Genomic DNA, 8,102 nt, shown 5'->3' on the forward strand with positions numbered 1-8,102 from the left:
AAGCCCTGCCCGACCCCAGAGGAGACGTATAAACGGGGGACATGAGGGGCGCATGGTCAGCGGCGCCGAGTGATGCGCAAACGCCAAAAGTTTGGGGAGAGGCTGGTTTTGCCGAGGGTGGAGGGGGTTGTGGAGGGAGGGCCGGACAGCCTCCGAGTGATGGTGGTTTGACCGGAAGCCCGAGCAGAGAGCAGAATGTGACCGGGGGAGAAGGAGAGAAGGTACACCACGGCTGTGGCTTTGGGCCTCAGACATCAGCCGAGAACTTGCTCGAATGGAAAATGGGAGGCTGGGATTGACACACACACTCACACACTGGTATGTGTAAAACCTATAGGAAACCAGGAGCCCCTGTACAGCACATCGGAGGCCACTCAACGCTCTGCAATAACCTAGACGGGAGAGGATCTGAAAAGGGATGGATACACGTAAAACTGATGCATGCTGCTGCACACCTGAAACTAACACAGCATTGCAAACCAACTACACTCCAATACAATTTAATTAAAAAAGAGACTTAAATAAAAAAAGATTTCGGGGCCCAGCCCCTGGGCTTCTGATTCTGTTGATGGGGGTGGGGCCTTGGAACCGGAGTTCTGACAATTTCCAGGTGATGCCGAGGAGGGGGTTCGGGGAGTGAGGGGCAGGGTAGGACCCAGGGGATCTGGACAGAGGGAGGGGCTGTGCGTGGCTCTGGGGAGGGGGCCGCTTCCATGACACCTCAGCTTCCGGCTGAAACGCGCCCAGACCTGGTCAGAGGATGCTGACCTCACGGTTCCCCAGGTGGCTCGCCCCTGGACCCTGGAGACCGCAGCACTCAGGAGATCGGGCGTGGGGACAGCTGGCCAGGAGAAAGCCACCTCCAGAGAGGCAAAGGGGCTACATCCCATTGAACCAGCAGGAAACAGCCCGAACGGCCCCAGGGCAACACAAAAGTATCTTGAAAAAATCCCGAGCAGTCAGGGTCTTCCCGAGGAGGCCAGGCTCTGTTCCCAGCTTTCTGCACCCCTCGTGTGACCTTTATTTAGGCTCAAGGTCACCTTTGTTTTCTGCACACACAAGGCACAGCCAGAGCCTGGAATGTCCCTGGTGTCCGTGAGATCAGATTCTAGAAAAATGTGTATGTGACACATGCCGCCCCCACAAGACTGCACACACATCCAGGGTCTCAGGCTCCCAGGGGCTCTTTGATGGGTCTGCCTGAGGTCCACCTGCCGTAGGACCAGGGCTCCTGTTGGACACGGCTGGGCCTGTGGAGATAGGGTCACCTTAGGTTGTTATATTTTTCTTTATTTCCTCTTCTCCTCTTTGATGTTTAGAAAGAAAAGTAATTTTATTTATTTATTTTTTAAAATTTTATTTTTTTACAGTGTTTTTTTTTTTTTTGGTCTTTCTTTTTAGGGCCACCCTGCGGTATATGGACGTTCCCAGGGGCTAGGGGTCGAAATGGAGCTGCAGCTGCTGGTCTACACCACAAGCACAACAATACTGGATCCAAGCCACATCTGTGATCTCCACCATAGCAGCACTGGATCCTTAACCCACTGGGTGAGGCCAGGGATCCAACAGGGCGACTCTTTCAGGCTCCCAACCTGCTGAGCCACACTGGGAACTCCAAATTTTATGTTCTTATTCAAGTATAATTGACTTACAGTGTTGCGTCCACTGCTGTGTACAGCACAGAGACCCAGTCATGCAGACACACGCATTCTTTCCCTCGTATTATCTTCCATCGTGGGCTCTCCCAAGAGGCTGTGTATGGTCCCCTGGGCTGCGCAGTGGGACCTCGATACTTCTCACTTCTCTATTCAATAGTTTGGAGCTGCTGACCCCAAACTCCCAGTCCGCCCGCCCCGCCCCCTTGGCAACCACAGTCTGTTCTGTCTGTGAGTCTGCTTCTGTGTTTTGCAGGTATGTTCACCTGTGCCATACGTTGGATCCCACACATAAGCGACATCACATGGTGACTGCCTCTGTCTGACTTCGCTTGTGTGAGGGTCTCTCTATCTACTCACTGACGCAGCAGTGGAATTGGCCTCTTCCCCAGTGGTGTGTCTGTCTCCACCATGGATGGTGACAGTGAGGACAGCCGGAGAGGGCCACTGGGGGGGCCGTCCGAGCATGTCGGGCTCCCAGACGGGACGGCTGAGCGATGCAGAGGAAACAGGAATGACGCAGGCTGCTCTGGCCGCAGAGGGCACAGTGAGGGCTGCTGGAGGAAAGGACGGCATCACTGTGAAGCCACACGTCCACACGGACACGTCCCAGGAGGTGTCCCCAAGCAGCGCGTGGGGTGAAGGTTCACCATGATTGACTCTGAAAGGCGTCCCGCGTCAGCCACCTTGCAAGAGAAGCATCTTCTGATGCCTGCTGAATCGTGCCCAACGCCAAGCCCCTACCCCACCCCGCCCCCCGCTGGCTCTCCCTGTGTCCTCTTGTCTCCTGTTTTGCTCCCCCAGGCGTTGGGCAGATCAGGGCAGGGAGAGGAGGAGAGCACGCGGTGGTGAGGGGGAGGAGGGCAGCCCCACCTCCTGGGGGCCTTCTGACCCTGGAGGGCAAAGCTGTAAGGGGGCTCAGCCTCGAAATGCTCTTGAGGAAGATGCAGGCTTCCAAGGAAGAGGATGCACAATTACCGTGGGCGGCGGCACGGCCCCAAGGCTGTGCGTGTGTTTACAAAGACAGACCGAACTCACTTTTTTGGTCCCTAATTTTTGGGCAGGTGCAGAATGTAAACGTGGGTTCTGCTCAAAAGGAAGCAGAAAATGTGTCGAATGCACAGGCGTGCAAGCCGCTCCTTCTCCCTTGGCTCTCCTCTGCTTATGCACATATTTCAACCCCCCAGCAGATTCCGATGACCAAAAAACAAGTTCAAAGGCAAAATTATTAAATTTTGAGATGGTGCCAGCAGAGCATCAAACAGAGCATGGGGCCGCCCTGATGGGCGGCCAGGAGACTGGCCTGGCCGAATGAATGGATGAAGGAGGAAACCGATGACCCTCAGAGGTGGGTGGAGCCAGGCAAGGGTGGGGGTGGGGGGCGCAGTTGGCAAAAGGGAACCCAGAGGGCTGGTCTGCTCTGCGTCTGGGCTGAAGGACGGTCTGCAGGGCTACTGCTGCCCGCCTGACCATGTGGGGTGGACCGTTCTTGAGGTGGGGCTGGTGGCTCCATCTGGCTTTGGACACTGTGGGGATGGGGGTTCCGTGCCCTTTGCATTTCAGTAGTGGAACCCAGGGGGTCAGAAGTTGGTGGTCAGGAAGGTCCCGCTGTGGCGCAATGGGATCAAAGGCGTCTGGGGAGCCCCGGAACCCAGGTTTGATTCCCAGCCCAGCAAGTGGGTTAAGGATCCAGCGTTGCTGCAGCTGTGGCTTAGGTGGAGGCTGGCTCAGATCTGATCCATGTGCTGTGGGGCAGCCAAAAATGGGAAAAAAAAAAAAAAAAAAAAAGACTGGTAGTGAGCAGCTGAGCTGGGGCCAGCTTGGCTCCATCCAGGGGGCGGAGCTCAAGGGCAGAGCCCATCCGGGCGGCCGAGGCTGACTGAGAGCCGGTGACAGTGTGGCAGGTGACACAGCCTCGCCAGTGGAGCCTGCTCTCCTGTCCCACAGCACCTAAGGGTGGGCCCACAGGTCCCTTTACCAACGTCTGATTCTAGAACCAGAGACCCTGATGTAGGCTGAGCCTGCCAGCTGGGCGCCCCGACTCGGCTGGCAGACTCTTCCCTCTGCCCCAGCCTGAACCCCCAGGGACCAGAAAAGGAATTGGAAGAATTGAGAGTATTTACAAGTTTGGAGACTTCCTGCAGTAACCCGACATCCCTCCTCTTTGGCTTTCTCAAAAATGGGCAGATCCGACCACACAGGGATCTGGAGGCACAGCTTTGTTTTGTAATCCGGAGGTGGGAACTTGAGACCAGGCTGGTCTGAAGTCACAGCCAGCTGTCTCGGCTGGGCCAGGGCTTGGGCTCAGGCGGGTCCCCTCTCTCCCGGCCCCTTCACTACCCGGTCTCTGACGGGGCGGTCCAGGCGCCCATCTCCCAGCTCCCTGCCAATAAGATGTCAATGAGAACAACAGCTTTTTAAATCAGGAGCCTACATCTTTCCAGCCTCTCGCAATCCATTTTTCTCTGCACTGGAGTATCACACCAAGGAAATTCTGGGATGTCGATGAAAACTGTGATTGATAAGGACATAAGCGACATGATAAATAGAAATATAAATACTTACCTAGACAGGAAGAAAACGGAAATCTGTGTTTTTACGAGCTGGTGAAAATTGGTTTCCAGCGAAAGACTGTTGTTTCATTTCGTCCGTTTTTGGTTCATGATCCTACTGCAGGCAGACCTCAGGCCGTTGAATAAGACCAGCCCTTTCGCAGGACGCACTCTCCGTCTGCAAGACAGACCTGAAAACACCCCTGCTGCCTTATTTCCCTGATAAATTAGAGCCCGTGGGCAAACGCTCCAAGCTCCAGGAGAGAGGCAGGTGCAGGCGGGAGGGCTTGAGGCCCTGAACCGAGTCGGGAACGGAGACGTTACTTATTCTGAAAACCTGAGGTTACAGTTTCCTCGGCGGTTGACCCACTCTTTTAACCAAGTCCTCCTTTCTTGCTCCCCTGGGAAAGAATGAAGTGACTTCCTTTCATTTGCTGCAAATGCGTATTTTAACGCGTGTACGGGCTGGCTGTCTCAGCGCCGCAGTCGCCTTGAAGAGCTGCAGCCGTGATGTCACAAGGCTGGACACCGCCTTCTGCGGCAAAGACTTTGCAAAGGAAGAGGGAACACAGAAGGAGCGGTTGGCTATCAAGACAGAGAGAGGATGAGGCTGTCGTTTGACTTGTCAAATCTTTGCTGTTCTTATATCTTTCTCTCCAGCTGCTCTGTTGGCATCTGTTGGAAGTGTATCCAGAGGGAGTTTGTCTTCATTGCCACCAATTCCAATGCTTCGGGCTTAAGCTCTTTCCTTGCTGCTTGTGTATCTTATTTTGGCATTTGGGGGTAAAGATGCCTGCGAGATGGTGGCGAGACCGGTGCCCTGGTCCACGTTCTGGAGCATGCGCAGGGTGGGGGAGGTTGAGGGCGGGGCCTCCCCCTCGCCTCCGGCTCCTCTCTCAACGAGAAAATAAAATCAGCCAGACGGGGGCTCTTCGTCTCCAGGCCACGCGGCCTGTCCCTGTGCCTCTGGCCTCTCCTTCTGGTCCCGGGGACCCACGGGTCCCTCCCTGTGGGACGCCCACCGCTGCCCAGGGGCCTCGGCAGCTCCAGGCCTCGGCATCTGAGTCTGTTCGCAGCCGCGCTGGCTCCTGCGCGCAGGCGCACACGCAGCCTTTCTGCCTCCCTTCGCTTCCTGCAGTTCCCAGGACAGCCCTTTCTCTATTTCCTTCCTGTGGAACCCACTGGGCTCCCGCTTTGTCCCCGTCACCGCTCCTGAGGACTCTGGTGACCCGCGCATCGGCCGCTCTGCGTTGCTGCTCCCGCCCTGGATTCCGCGAGCCTCCTTCTCAGAGCCCTGGGCGGGCTCCTGAGCTGCCGTCAGCCCTCCCCGCCGCGAAGCCCGTGCATCTGGGGTCCTGGCTCACCTGTGCGTATCCTTCAACCTCACCCTCTGCCGCATCGCCGTGGCCAGTCCGCAGGCTGCCTTCCCCCGGGACCTCCAAAGTGACCTCGAGCCCTGACGCCCCTCCCGACTCGGGATTGTCCAGAACAAGACCACAGGCCCCCGTGGAGTCGCTCGTCCTAAGCTCCAGCTGAGATGTGGCTCGACTGCGGTTTGGCTTTCCCAGAAAGGGAGCCTGAAACCAACCAATCAGGAACCGCCTGACCAGCACAGGCGAGGTCATCGCCCTTGCAGGCCCCTGCCGTCCCCTTGAGCAGAGTGACCTTGCCATAACCAACCTGCTTCATCTGCCTTGTTTCTGCCTGTGAAGCCAACAGCGCCCGGGCTCCCTCCTGTCCGCTGGACAGATGCTGCCTGACTCGAAGCGATTTTGGATGTCTGTCTGGTAGCCCCCTTCCCTTAGCGGGTCCTCTCTGATCTTGGGATCCCGCAGCCCCAGCTGTGCTTCCCAGGTCTACTCGCCCTTGCTCCTGGGTGGGTTCCCACACGGTGCTGCGTGGTTTTCCCAGATCTGACCGCTTCTCCTCGATGCCTGCTCAAGTCCCCATGGTCCTGCCTGGAATTCTGCCTTCTCTGCTAGCTCAGGCCTTCCGCCCACACCAGACCTTTGAAAGTGACCTTTCAAAGACATCACAGCAGGTATGTCTTTCCGCTGCTCCAAGTACCAGCTCCCAGAAGTAGCCCCTCCATCCTGGTCCCTCTCTCCGACCCTGCCTGGCGTGGTTCCCCGTTCCAGCTCATACTGTTCGTTAATTCGCAAGAGCAGCCACGTTGCCCTGCCCTCCATGCCCACAGGAGGACTCAGCCCTTCTTAAATGCATGACTCTTTCTCGGGGCCTGGCACTGTGTTCCCTGAACAGAGGAGTGGGTTTTTTTTATTGGCAGGCTCTGGGTTGATTTTTTTCAGGTGAATCAGGAAATAGGGAAACAAATTATCCCAGAGGCAGCGGAGAGCATATTTAGTTGGGCAGTGGAGCGCGATGGCTGGAGGCTGTGGCCATGAGCTTGGTCTTTGAAATCCTTGAGCCAGTGGTGGCCGGCCACCTGTCAGGGGAGTGAGGCTGAGGAAGTGTGTGGGTGAGCAAGCTCCGGCCGGTCGGGATATGAAGACGTCCTCGGGCTGGGGCTTGGCCCTGACGTTGGGTAAGACGGCCCTTCTCTCCAGAAGCCATTGGAGGCTCAGGATCAGCCATCAGTGCAGGGGTCCACGGCAGGCCTCTGAGCACGGGGCAGTGGCCACTTTTAGGGACATGACAGAGGCCCAGTTGTCACAAGGTCAGGCCAACAGCCCCGACTTGGTGATGAGCCCATGCATGAGAACAGAATTTCCCGGCCCTCCTGTCTGTTTTAGGAGGAGCCAGAGGTGAGCGTGGTATGTAGCTGGTGGCTGAGAGGCAATCTGGGGGCCCTCATTTGTGAGTGGAAGGATCAAGGGGCCACGAACCAGGCATGGCTTGGGGCTGTACGGTCCTGTGGCGAGACCTCATGTATGAGAAGTGAGCAAAAGTGAGTCCCAGGCTATGATGGGAGAGCAGGCGGGGTCTGATTGCTTCCTGCTCTAAAGCCGAGGAAGGCGCTAGGTTGGTGGAAAAGGAGCGTTTGCTGTCTTTCAGATGCCAGCAACTGGTGGGGGAGGGCAGGCGTCTGTCCAAAGGCCCGCGGAACAGCACCGTCTGCTCGGACGCTGGTTGTGCGGTGATCTGACCAGGGTCATCCGGATCGTTTCAAGTACATTTAGGCTTCGGCTCGGGGTCCGTTTGTTTCTGTGTCCTTGAGGCCAGTTCTCAGAACGGTGGCAGCTGATATCATGGCTTCGGTCTGGTCCCCGTGCAGCGAGCTTCTTCCCCCGGTCGGAGCTTCAGTCTCGCCAAGCGCGCACAGGACAGGCCTCCGAATACCGTCTACACACCTTTGAGAGGAACTATAGGTCCTCGACTTTGCTTAATGACGAAGTGATTATTGTTTTGTCCTGTTTGGCGGCTTTCCTTTGCTTCTGCATTGTCTCACTTCTCTGATGAAGCTTATTCTTTGGCTAAAGTTTTTCCACAGACAAGGCAGGCGGAGGACGTGGGTGGGGGTAGGATCTTAGGGCCCTGATCCATTTCTCTGGGAGACTTTTGGATGCAGAGAGCCTGAGGTCAAGCCTTGAAGCCGAGCAGTGTTTCCGAGGTAACGGTGAATTTCCTCACGTGGCTCCTCTGAGCTTTAATTTTCTCATCTGTGAAAGGGACGTAAGAATGCCTTAATTTCCTCCGTCTCAGAGTCGCGTTTTTGATGTTTGGTGAAACAATGGCCTGCCGGTTGCTAATAGATACTTTGTGAAAAATGATTCTGATAATCAAAGAAGCCTGGGAAGGTCTGTGTCAGACAGAGGTCAAAAGGCTCATATCCTTCTATGCTTTGTCTTCTCAGAGACTGTCCCTGGCTCATGTGCTTTTTGAATTTTCAAGATGGGCATTTCATCTTCGGTGTTTCTCAAACTTTTTGAATGAG

At 56.0% G+C, this 8,102-nt stretch overlaps 1 long non-coding RNA gene across 2 annotated transcripts; it reads right to left on the reverse strand.

The window, feature by feature from the left end:
* Positions 1 to 962: 962 nt before the first annotated feature.
* Positions 963 to 7,721, reverse strand: LOC146400255 (uncharacterized). 2 transcript variants are annotated; one of them, XR_014816899.1, is made up of 2 exons: positions 4,221 to 7,660; positions 963 to 1,250 (listed from the first exon to the last, which is right to left on the reverse strand). It is a non-coding gene; the product is annotated as an uncharacterized LOC146400255 (long non-coding RNA). The 2 variants fall into 2 exon arrangements; XR_014816898.1 differs by lacking the exon at positions 963 to 1,250 and adding an exon at positions 1,332 to 2,341 and having other exon boundaries at positions 4,221 to 7,721.
* Between the last annotated feature and the right edge of the window lie 381 nt (positions 7,722 to 8,102).

The sequence above is a fragment of the Sus scrofa genome, chromosome 9 (genome assembly GCF_054392235.1).
Source record: "Sus scrofa isolate SSC_HxYL_T2T_F1_AM1 chromosome 9, Sscrofa_HxYL_maternal_Yorkshire_Landrace_v2.0, whole genome shotgun sequence".
NCBI lineage: Eukaryota > Metazoa > Chordata > Mammalia > Artiodactyla > Suidae > Sus > Sus scrofa.